This window comes from Medicago sativa, chromosome 1, assembly GCF_051527215.1.
Source record: "Medicago sativa cultivar Bolivia chromosome 1, Bolivia_mono, whole genome shotgun sequence".
NCBI classification, from domain to species: Eukaryota; Viridiplantae; Streptophyta; class Magnoliopsida; order Fabales; family Fabaceae; genus Medicago; species Medicago sativa.
In genome coordinates this window covers 24201061-24214518 of record NC_140749.1, presented here as the reverse complement: position 1 = coordinate 24214518, position 13458 = coordinate 24201061, and the positions used below count along the sequence as shown (strand labels likewise).

At 32.0% G+C, this 13458-nt stretch overlaps 1 long non-coding RNA gene and 1 pseudogene across 1 annotated transcript; one reads left to right on the top strand and one right to left on the bottom strand.

The window, feature by feature from the left end:
• Positions 1-3375: 3375 nt before the first annotated feature.
• Positions 3376-4629, top strand: LOC146953789 (nuclear transcription factor Y subunit B-1 pseudogene; annotated as a pseudogene).
• A 1438-nt stretch (positions 4630-6067) lies between these two features.
• On the bottom strand, positions 6068-8984 carry LOC146953788 (uncharacterized). Its single transcript, XR_015011170.1, has 2 exons — positions 7991-8984; positions 6068-6237 (listed from the first exon to the last, which is right to left on the bottom strand). It is a non-coding gene; the product is annotated as an uncharacterized LOC146953788 (long non-coding RNA).
• Positions 8985-13458: the final 4474 nt, after the last annotated feature.

The following is a 13458-nucleotide window of genomic DNA, read 5'->3' as shown; positions in this document are numbered from 1 at the left end:
ATTTAGTCAAATTTTACTTATATTTTATCATAGGAGTATAAAATTTAGTCAATTTCCAAGGTTATATTCCTAAATATATTAGAGTTATGATGAATGATATACTAATCACATGTACGAGGTGTTTGCTTCGCAAGCACCGAGAAGGAAATATGATTGACAAAAGAGTCCTAATGGAGAGTATTCACAAGTCTGACTTTGAGAAGGCAATAGAGAATACATTAACTGATTTTAATTGATTGAGTAATGCTATCAACATTCTCTTTTGAACACTCTCTCTAATACTCACTCTCTTATTGGTTTAAATCATTGTGGGTCTACACTTTAAAAATTGAACCAACACAAAGTAATGGGACATACATTGATTCCACCCAATAAAAAAGTGAGTGCTATAGAGAGTGTTGAAAAGTGAGTATTGCTAGCATTCCTCTTATCTGATTAGTTTGAGCAAGGCAAGAAGGGAAAGGAAGTTTGCTCGGAGAGAAGAACGCTTTGCTCATGGTCCAAGGGAGAAGGTATTGGGAGTTTCCATGCACGGGGCGCATGGATTGCTATCTCATATGCAGGGGCGCATAAGGCAGCCCCTCATGTGCGAATTTTGCAATTTTCGACCCTTTTTCAAGCGTTCTTCCGTCTTACAATGCCTTGGAACTTCAAAAAAAAAAAAACTTCACTTTGTATTGTATTCAAATGTCATCTATTAACCATAGATATTCAATCTTCGTATCCTCGATCCCTCACTTGATGTATTGTTTTGTCGATTTACATGATTTCACAATAAAAATTCTCAAAACACCTATGAAGTTGCATGATTTATGATAAAACTGAATTATTACGACTCGAATGAAAACAATACAAAAAGTTCCTCAAACCAGTGACAACTCCTCTAATTGACTTATAATTTGCCTTCAAATGCAAAGAAAAAACTGAAAACATAATTAAAAACATCATATGTTATTTCATCATCACAACCCCAAACTTAAATCGTTGTTTGTCCTTAAGCAATAAAATAGTATGAAGTAAGAATTTACTTGAATTTGATGATGGAACATACGTTTCTGGAGATGGTGCTCAGATTGTTACTCTTCCCACTTCCAGGTTTGACTAACTTACCACTTCAAAGCAAGTGGGACATGCTTAGAGAAGATACCCTTACTTTCAACCACTTACTATTCCAAGATACATGTATGTACCTCCTAAAGTCAGTGGGACTGGTCAAGGTATTTGCCACACTACAATCGTCATGTAATTGCACCTTGCTACGAGATTGAAGTAATTCTAAACAGACATTTAAGACGCATATTTCCACATACACATATAGAGGTCTTTTCAAGCTTATAATGTGGCTTAGGTTAAAGATTTCCTATTTGAAAAACTTTCTTACAACCTGTAGCTTTGATTCAAAATCCGGCACAACCAATGTTTACGAGGTATTAACTTTTATTCAATAAGAAAATGGGTACTAGTAGAACTTCTTATTCTCTTTTTTTTAAGAGACCAAAGTTTTATTGGCTCTTTTTTTTTTTTTTAGACCATCATCCTCATGTTTTTTCTACATTTTTTTTCTTCCATTTTTTGCTTTTCATAACCTAGTTCTACCAGTACCCCACCTCAAACTTAAGATGTTGTTGATTTTAAAGATCAATCCCAAACTTAGTTTCAGATCATGACAAGTATTTCACTAATTTATCTAACTCTAAAATAAATCAAACATATAAATCATTATAGGATTCAAAACTTGTGACATGATTCAAGTCACATAAGTAAAAAAAAAAAAAGAAAATTTACATGGAGACGCAAATGGATTTCACAAAAGATATATCAAAATAATAAAAGATGGCTTGAAAGGTTCGAGGTACCAGACTCAAATGAACAATACCAATTGGAAGTAGGATGATATGAGATCTAATATCAAGGCTATTCTAGAGCTACTCAAGAACCAACCTTAGACTTTAACCCATTTATTTTTGTTTTGGTCTTTTCTTTTTTAAGGAAGTTTTGTTTTGGTCTTGTAATCTTAATTGGGTTTGTCTAACATGTGCAATATTGCACATGTTAAGGTAACCAAGAGTAGTAACTTTTTATTGAAAATCAACAATTTTTATTCAAAAGCTACATATTTATTATAAAAACACAAGTTTCAAGTCAAATTTACTACTTTAAACTTCTTAACATGTGCAAATTTGCACATGATAGAAAAACCCATCTTAATTTGCATGTAAATACTTATCTTGCTTCTGAATGAATATTTTTCTTATGCATTTCCTTATAAATTCAGCATCTTTTCTGCTCTCATTTTATTTTAGTTTTATGACAAAAGGGGAGTAGGAATTGAAAAAGTACTTAATTTTGAGTCTGAACGTAAAGGAACTTAGAAAAATTTAAATTGCTTATATATTAAGCCAATTGTGCTCTGACTATTTAAACCTGACTCTAAAGAGTTTTTATACTCTGATATGCACTTAAAATTGAATTAATTAATATGAATAAGACTTAGGGGAAACTTACAAACCTCATTCTTTGAATTATCAGAATCAGAAGGAGTTTACAAGCTTCAGAATCATCTTAGGTTTGGTTCTCTCTGTTACCAACTTCGGTGATATAGCTAGTTTAACTTTTTCAAAAAACAAATTGTGTTGCTAGATAAATTTAATTATAAAATCATTAAAACCTCAACCATTTGTTTTTCAATCCACATGAATTTATAATTTGGCATTTCATCTTATGAAACACATCCACCCGTTGTAGTTCATTCAAAAAAAAAAGTTGGTTTAGAAACTTAAAAAGTTAAAAGAGTAGTTGGAGCACTGTAGCAGTAAATATTAGTGTGGGAAATTGGTCATCTAAACCAAAATTAATAACTCATCTAAACAAAATTCAAACTGCATTAAAGCTTTATTGTTGAAGAGTGAGATTTTCAAGAGTATTAATTGTTTCTTTTGTATCCCATTGGTTCTTTAGTTGAGCGCGTGATGATAAATGTCAGTCTCTATAATAAATCTTCTTCCATTCCACATGCAAATCAAAGTCTTCCTCAATAAACCCACCATCACATCACTTCTCCTCTCAATTTTCATCCACCCTTTCCTCTCCTTCTGTCCATTTCTTATTCACTATTGTTACCTTACATGCATGCACCATTTCTCCTTCATTATACATATTTGTTCATCAACATTTTTTAAGAGCAACAACCTCACTAGCAAGATATATATATAGCAAGGTGAAGTTAAATTTAATTTGAACCATAGCTATACCATAATTTTTAGATTTTATTTTGGTTTTGATAGTCTTTTGGGATTTAAATGTTGAAAACTCACGCCACAAAAAACTTATTCATTTTATTTATTTTTGTATAAAGTAAATATCTATGATTTTCATTTGCATGCATCTTATGTGAATATCATATTTAGATAATGGATTATAATTCATGTTTTGATCTTAAGAAAAATCTGCAACTGAAGTACGATTAATCTTAGTGGTAATACCATAATTTTTTTTTTAATTATTACGTTCTTGCAACCAAGATTGAGACTACATCAACCACTTTTTATTGTGATCCTCCACAAACATACATGATTTGTGATGTGTCTCAATATTTGCAGCTATGTTTTAAAATTAAATTTGCTAGTGAGTTTGGAAAAATCGTGGTTATCATGATTTTGTTGAAGCATGTAACTTCAATTCAAACATGCACAAAACACGTTTTTTTATAAAGAAAAAGCATCACAAAAAACTAGGTTTTTCCAAATTATACATTGAGAAAATCTTCTTAATTTATTTTTGTGCTAATTTATCTCAGGTGATTTGAATCAATGGCTGGAATAAGAGAACAAGACCAGTACATGCCAATAGCAAACGTGATTCGTATAATGCGACGAATTCTTCCGTCGCATGCAAAAATCTCCGACGACGCAAAAGAAACCATTCAAGAATGTGTATCCGAATACATAAGCTTCATAACATCTGAAGCAAACGATCGTTGCCAAAGAGAACAAAGAAAAACAGTTACAGCAGAAGATATACTATGGGCAATGGGGAAACTAGGTTTTGATGATTATGTTCATCCTTTAACATTTTACCTTCAACGTTACCGTGAAAGTGAAGGTGAACCAGCTTCTGTTCGACGCACTTCTTCTCTTGCTTTGCCTCCTTCTTTTCCATTAATGCAGCAGCATTCTTCATCATTTTCATCAATGCCACTTCCTCTAATTAATAATAATTATAATAGCAATGGTTTTGGTCATGGTTATGGTTTTGATTTTGATCAAGGGTTTTATAGAGATGGTGGTGATGATGCTGCTCCTTCTTCCTCTAGTTTTGTACCAAACTTTGATTGTAGTTTTCTTCATCTCAAACGTGATAATCATAATAATAATATGTGATTGATGTATGAGTGCTAGTTGCATGCATATATGATAAGATATGACTATGAGTCTTATTACTATATAAATGATTACTTGTTCAAGCTATGTTCAAACTCATGCAGAGGGCATATATAGCTCATTTATATTAGCTTTCATTTTTATTTCGTTTTTTAATTTTAAATTTTTGAGTTGTGTTTTTTATACTTTGTTTTTTTATTTTAAATTTTTGAGTTTTATTTTCTATAATTTGTTTCTGTTTTTGTACATTGGCATACACCCTCCGGTCACTAATATAAGCAAAAATTCACTTTCTATGTTCATTCAATTAATGATGTATGTAGTCTTTATTATAGACTACATACATCATTAATTGAATGAACCTAAAAAGTGGATTTTTGCTTATATTAGTGATCGGAGGGTGTATATATTATAATATAATGGAAAATGTTAAAAAATGTCTGGACACTAATTAAGGAAACAAAATAAATACTTTGTAGTCAAACTCTTTTTTTTTTTTTTTAGAGGAAGTAGTCAAACTCTTAAAAATTTGAATTTCAGTTTTTATTCCAATCAAGTTTGTTCTATTGATTTTATCACATGATTAGGAATGATCAAACCTTTGCATGTCAATAGTCAACTTAATTGATCAACGATCATATTGCAATCAGTTGGTTTACCTATAGGACAACTGAGACTAGAATTATTGCATGATCAAACCTTAGTTTTAGTCTTTCAATCATTCATCCCTTTTGTGCTTTATGCTTTTCTTGGTTTCAACTCTTTGAATGACCAAACAAAGTGTTAATTTAGGAAAAAGAATGTTAATCACGAATGACCAAACAGATTAATAGTTTTAGTAAAGGGATTGGTGATTGAATAAAAATAGGAATTTAATTAGAACTAGACATAGGTGAATCGAAACTTGCAACTTAAACTGCGACCCTAGACCTATGTCTATTGATTTACAAATTCACGTTTTTATCCTAATTCGTCCTTGCTTTTTACTTGGTTACCAAAATCATTCTACTACTTTTTCGTCTAAATAATCTTAATTAGTTTGGTACTTGTTAATTAATCCCCGTGGATACGATAATCTTTTATACTACTTCTGCGATAGAGTACACTTGCTCTAAGTGTGTTTTTAACGCAACATATTGTTTGTTCTGTGTTCTTGTTTTGATCAGAGATTGAGTGACAACAGACGTTACCTTGTTTTGCGGTGGTTCGGTTTCGTAAACCCAAAAGGGTCTGTTACAAAAACCCGAAAGGGTCTGGTTCGTTTAACCCGAAAGGGTCTGGTTACTGACGTATTGGACTCATCCCTCAATCCGAGTTCTTACGCGTTGCTTGCTCGAAAGAGATTTTTATACTTGATGTTGTTCAGGGAGCTGTTGACACTTAGATTCTGATACTGTGTTGGCGGTCGATCCATTCGCCACACTAACTGTTCTCTGCAATGTTCACTTTTAATTCTTTTTTGTAACTAGGTTTTGCGCCCGTACGCGGGTTCGATGGGTTGCGCCTGTGATTAGTGAATTTTTGTTAGGATAAAGTAAAGGAGATCCACTTGGACTGATTTATCACGATGTATTCTCGTTTGGGATTTTTTGAGTCAGGTCCTATGTCCCTCCGATCTTTTTATCTTTTTCTTTTTCTTTAATATATTGAAACACCCCTACTAGAATTCACCTAGGATATCTAACATGTGTGTTAAACTTGGCGTCGGATACACTAAAATTATAAAATAAATAAATATTCTCTGAATACAAATCATATAATTTCTTGCCTATTACCTCCATTGACGTGTACTTTACATGGTCCAGCTATGTCTGCTTTTTCATCACGAGCCATCCTTATTGTATGGTAACTTGTACATCTGAAATAAATAAAAGGGATTGGGGTGAGACAAGATGTCTCAGTGAGTTCCATCTATCCTAGGTTGTAGGCAACCTCGGTAAACCTAGGATCGCCATCTGTTTCTAACCTCAACCCATTTTGAGTTTATACAATTTCATTATGCATAACTGAGCGATCAGGGGATAACTAAAATCGCTGCCTGAAATACTATTTTGATCATATAATAAATATAGTCATACTCATAACTTTAATCATAAACATAACAATAATCATAAACATATATCCAATCTATTGTATTCTGATATAACTTATACTTTGACATACTTATTTGAGTATGTCTCTGATTCTTTTCTGATAACAACTAGTTTCGGCTAACTAAGCCGGATTTCCATAACTAAAATTCCTCATTTCCAACGATTAGTAGAATGCCCATAAAATATTGCTTCGTAGCTAATTCATTCCAAACATAATTTTCATATCGATACCCTTCTCTAAAGAACAAAGCTACTGAAATTTAACACATTCCCGTATACTTTATCATCTCATCTCATGATGTGAATTTACTATCAACAAAGTATATAAATTATTTTCTCATTTATACAACTCAATATAAATTATCTCATCAATATAAAATATTTTCTCATTTGTACCATTCAATATAAACTATTTCATCATTTATCTCTTTTCATTATTTGTACATAAACCACATTATCTCTTCGTTGTGGCGAACGGAAATATACCACGTTATCTCTTCGTTGTGGCGAACGGAAATATACCACGTTATCTCTTCGTTGTGGCGAACGGAAATATACCACGTTATCTCTTCGTTGTGGCGAACGGAAATATACCACGTTATCTCTTCGTTGTGGCGAACGGAAATATACCACATTATCTCTTCGTTGTGGCGAACGGGAAATATACCACATTATCTCTTCGTTGTGGCGAACGGGAATATACCACATTATCTCTTCGTTGTGGCAAACGGAATATAAATTTTAAAATACTATGAACAATTTGTTCATAGGCTGCATTATCTCTTCGTTGCAGCAAACGGAGTTTTTTCTTAATATTCTCATTTTTTTCTTCTTTTCTTTCTCTTTCTTTTTCTATGAGCATGTTACTCATTTCAATTTTTCTCCTCGTTCCATTTTTCTGTGATTTTCTATAATTCAATGTGAGCATATTACTCATAGGGTGCATTTCAAATTTTCTTTCAAATCATTTCATATGCAATTAGGACATCAATAACTTTCTAGGTTTAACTTACCTAGCATTTATTCATCAGACCACTTCACGAATTCAGTAAACCACATCAATCACAGTTAGTTTCGGTACAACAAATTTAATTTACTTTCTAGCACATACTAATATCAACCATTAACATACCAATAAATTAATAACTTTAATTCTCTAACAAACAAAACATCAAACATATAATATGCATATGACTGCACTATTTCCTCAGCGATAAAGACTCATGTGTGAGTTCTTTAAATTCATTATTAATTTGCCCAACATCTTAATTCATCAATTTCAATCTCTAATTCAAATGTTCATACTCATCATCAAAATACCCCAAACCTAATTCAGAAATAATCATTCTACTATCTCATTTTTATTATGTTTCAAATGTACCAATCCTATGGCATGATAGTCATGCTTGCACAGTCGGCCAATAATCATAAAAATGGTCTAATTATTCATATTATCTCAATAATCTAACATAATCATAATTGATCCCCAAATGTGGGTTCTAAACTAAAGGAACTCACCTTGGCATTAGTCCCGAAATTGCAAGCAGCTTATCCACAATTTGCAGCTTTTGCTAGCTCCAAATCTCCATAATCCATTTTCCAAAATAGCTTATGTCTTGGCTTATAGGTCTTGCTCTTTCCAAAACAACTCAACTCATTTGTGACATACTCTTACTTCATCAACCAGCATACACGAAAATTTCAATTTCAGTCCTTGCACCAGAACTACGTCGTTTGGCTATTTAAGCACTTACAAACAGCTTAATTAGCAGCTTATGGCTTCTATCAAATTAATTTCGACCCATCCTTTAACAAAGATGTTCCAACATATATACTCAGCCCCATGAACCACTTATACAGCCGGTTAATCCACAACTTAGTCATTTAAGGCAAAATTCCCAAAACAGCTTACTGACAGCTTATGACCTCTAGACAATTCAATTTCAACTCAACTTTTCCAGAATCAAAGAAAATATGTATACACAGCTCCTACACCAGTCATAAAGAAATTCTAACATATTTAACTCAATGATCAATTATGGAAGCTTTTGGAACAACTTATGGCTTTTAACTTCTAACTTTTCATTCCAAACAGCAGCAACAACAAAATTTATACTACTAACAGCCCAAAAACAGAGTCATCACAGCATCCCAAAGGCAGTAAAAACTTTTACTTCTAATCAATCAACATAACTTGAATTTCTTCTCAAAATAATCACTTTTACCTCAATTTAAGCTATTAATCACTTATACTTACATTCAGCTCCTGCCTCAATCTTCTTACCAAGCCAAACCCTAGCTTCAATGTTCTTGTTTCTTGCTCAAGCTTGCCTCTAATGCTCAAAACACAACACAAAAATCATTTTTCTACAACATGAAATGTCATTTCTAGCTTGATTTTGCTACAAAAGTGAAATAGGTAATGGTGGGAGTGAAAGAATGAAACACGTGAGGGAGGAGGAAGAGAAGAAGGAGGTGCTGATTTTTTTGTGAGAGAAGAGTGTAGAAGAATGAAGAAAGTGAGGGATTTTTCATTTAAATAATCTTAGGTGGAAATATTACCAAAATGCCCTTCAAGTGAAAAAGACATAATTATCCTCCGTTAATTCGTAACCATTTAATTTCTCATGTCCGTTGGAACAGTAATACGAGAAACTTACCAAATATCGTCGATTTCTCAATAAGTAATTAATCCTTTGAAAATTATTTCCGTTATGACATGTAACTGATACGACAATTTATTACAAATTCAGCGGGATATTACAATCTACCCCCCTTATAGAAATTTCGTCCTCGAAATTTAGGGATTTACTTGCTAATAACTACCAATAATTCCTCTATACTTTTGACTTTAGGCTCTAACATACATTTGTTACTAACTGGTTCTTTCTGACTGACTAATTTAAACTGCACAGGTACCAGCCACCATTGGCGTTGTATACTTCCTTAAGAGAATTCATTATAAACTTCACATCATGCCTTTCCTTCTTCGTACGCTTCATTCCTCCAAGGTCATATTCAGCTCTCAGACATTTGTTCTAACTGTCATATACTAGTTTGAGTTGATCAGGCTCAGCCAGACATGACATTTGGAATAAATATCTGGAACCCAATAGCCACACTACATCTTATTGAATTCTAATGACCCAAGGCACGATCTGAATCGACCTGCTCTTTTATTGTAATATCCCGCTGAATTTGTAATAAATTGTCGTATCAGTTACATGTCATAACGGAAATAATTTTCAAAGGATTAATTACTTATTGAGAAATCGACGATATTTGGTAAGTTTCTCGTATTACTGTTCCAACGGACATGAGAAATTAAATGGTTACGAATTAACGGAGGATAATTATGTCTTTTTCACTTGAAGGGCATTTTGGTAATATTTCCACCTAAGATTATTTAAATGAAAAATCCCTCACTTTCTTCATTCTTCTACACTCTTCTCTCACAAAAAAATCAGCACCATCCATTTGCCAGCATCACTTGGTCTGTATGGTAATTGTGTGAAAACATTACCTACATGTCTCAGGTTCGAATGCTGGCAAATGGATGGTGCTGATTTTTTTGTGAGAGAAGAGTGTAGAAGAATGAAGAAAGTGAGGGATTTTTCATTTAAATAATCTTAGGTGGAAATATTACCAAAATGCCCTTCAAGTGAAAAAGACATAATTATCCTCCGTTAATTCGTAACCATTTAATTTCTCATGTCCGTTGGAACAGTAATACGAGAAACTTACCAAATATCGTCGATTTCTCAATAAGTAATTAATCCTTTGAAAATTATTTCCGTTATGACATGTAACTGATACGACAATTTATTACAAATTCAGCGGGATATTACAATACATACTAGGTGCACCTAGGTCGTCGTCATTATATTACAATACATACTAGGTACGGCTCATAATACTGAATGAAATGTATAATTAATGATATGAAATTTTAAGTCAAGAATTATTCGAATAATATTTGAAATAGAACAAAAAATAAAGTTATGGAACCAAGGAAAAATTCTAAGGACCCTCCAACATAAATACACGTATTAATATGAGAGTGTAGAAGAATGAAGAAAGTGAGGGATTTTTCATTTAAATAATCTTAGGTGGAAATATTACCAAAATGCCCTTCAAGTGAAAAAGACATAATTATCCTCCGTTAATTCGTAACCATTTAATTTCTCATGTCCGTTGGAACAGTAATACGAGAAACTTACCAAATATCGTCGATTTCTCAATAAGTAATTAATCCTTTGAAAATTATTTCCGTTATGACATGTAACTGATACGACAATTTATTACAAATTCAGCGGGATATTACATATATTTTCTTTTTGCTTAAAATAATAATATCAATACGATGTTATTGTTTAACCGATTATTTGATTTTAGGCATGTTAGAATTTGAATAGAATGTACCTCTCTCTCTTTTTCCTTTCTCTCTTGTGAGCCGTCACAAAAACCCTAGTTTTTTCTCCATCATCCATCAAAGAGGGGTGATTTAGGGTCAATTTTTGACCCAAAATCACCCCTCTAACTCGTTTCTCTATTTCCCTTTTATTGAAATAAGTGATTTTCACATCTATTTCGTTTTATTTTGTGATTTCGTCGTCTTCATGCGACATTGGTTGTTCGTCGTCTTTGTGCGACGTTGTTTGTTTTTCTTGTTTCTCTCAGGTATTTGATCGCTTCAGATTGTCAGATCAACTTCAATCCAGTGCAGATCCAATCAATGTTTGGCGTCATCCACGTTGCAGATCCGGAAACATGGTTATTCCGGAGATTTAAATATAGTCATATGTGTAGACATTTGTACTTTGCCGTTTTATGCTATTAACATGGATGTTGTGAGCCTGTTCACAGATTCATCTTTTTTGTTTTTAGCGACTTTGCATTATATCGATGTACTCTTTCAATTTGAATGAATGAATATCTTTTATTTTGTCCAAAAAAAAAGAATTTGAATAGAATGTATTAGTTTTTTTTCCATTAAATGCGGAATCGACATGTTTGTTATACTTGAGATGATAAGTTGACTACTTCAAAGTTCAATTTGGAAATAAATATGACACCGCATTTGTTAAATGAGGAATGTAACAACACTCACTTTTCAACACTCTCTCTAGCACTCACTCATTTATTATATGAAATCAATGTATGTCCCACCATTTTGTGGGGGTTCAATTTTCAAAGTGTAGACCTACAATGATTTAAACCAATAAGAGAGTGAGTATTAGAGAGAGTGTTCAAAAGAGAATGTTGCTAGCATTACTCTTGTTAAATATTAATTCAATTTCTTATATCTCTATATACTTATAGTTTGTTTTATTCTTTCTAATTTATTTTCCGTCTCATCGTCACCACTTACCCACATCATTTTTTTTTTTGGTTACACTTACCCACATCTTTTGCAACAAAACAACAATATTATGTCTTTCTACTTTCTATCAATACAGTCACTCTTGTTTTAATATGTAAATCTCATCACATAAATTATTAACAACTCAGAACAACCGACACAAAATTCTATTCTAAAATTAACATCATTTCAGTGCATGTTAACTCAACAACCAAATGTTGTATTTGTCATAAACTCCATACGAACAATATGTTTGGTGTTTGTTTAACTCCATAAAATAATTCTATTAAAATGTATACATTAGAAACTTTTTTTTGAAAGAGTATACATTAGAAACTTAAACCCCAAATATGATGCTATACATGGTGTGACAAATGAAAATGTATGCATCAGAAATAGAAAACTTAAATTAAGATTGAAATAAACACGCACATTTGTAACAAATTGTATGACACAACATATATTTAGGTTTTTTTTTTTGAGAGATATGTTTAGGTTGTTGATTTGTACTACTAGGTTCCATTGTAGAATTCGTACTGCTAAGAATAGAATATTTATAATTACTACATTTTTAATTATGATATATTATATATATGTTAAGATGATTTAATTTTTTTTTGCCTATACATGCAAAAATCTTGCCACAAATGATAATATGAAGTATATTTTTTTTTTAAACTGATTCGAAAAGAATATTTTCATTCACGGGTATACACACTACTAAATGGCTATAAAATCTTGCCACAAATGATAATATGAAGTATAATTTTTTGTTAAACTGATTCGAAAAGAATTTTTTCATTCACGGGTATACACACTACTAAATGGCTATCGTAGACATGTCTACACTATCACAAAAAATATTGATAAAATGATTCTCATGTTATTGTATTGTATTTTTTTTTTTTGTGTACCAACCCTCATGAAATTATTCACGCAAAACTATAATTTTCACCATATAAAAATACATCAATCTAACCATACCCGGACATCATTCACCACCACACACCACCAACGTCCACCTTTACTTCCAAACTCAATTGGTTTTCGTGTGATAATGGAGGTTTCAGCATCCGATTACGATTGCGTTAACACAATCGTCAAACGCATCCTTGAATTCTACTAGAAATCTAACCAAATCAAATCCATAGAAGCATCACAATGTAGGGAAAATTGAATCAACAAAAAAGAGCATAAACTTCTTCATTCAAAAGTCTTGGTTAACACTCTCATTGATGGGTTCATGAATCTTCATCAAGGTCTTTGAGCAACCCTAACCGAAGATGTCGACCTCGCCTAAACCCTATTTAAGAATTATGAATATGGGAATTTCGAAACTCTATTTGGCAGCTTTGAAACCCTATTTGAGAGAAGAAATTGAATCTATACTATATATAAAGAAAACTACCCCTTTCAGCACTTTTGGGTTGGATTTTTCTTTCCAAAAATACCCTTAATTTTCAATACAAATAACACATGTAACAAATAGATAAGAATAAAATTAAATAGTAAAACAAATGTAACAAACACGATATGAATATATGTATATCTGTTTTTTTTCCTTAATCATTTAAAAAGTATAACAAACTAGATGAGTATATTTATACTTACTTTTTCATTATTT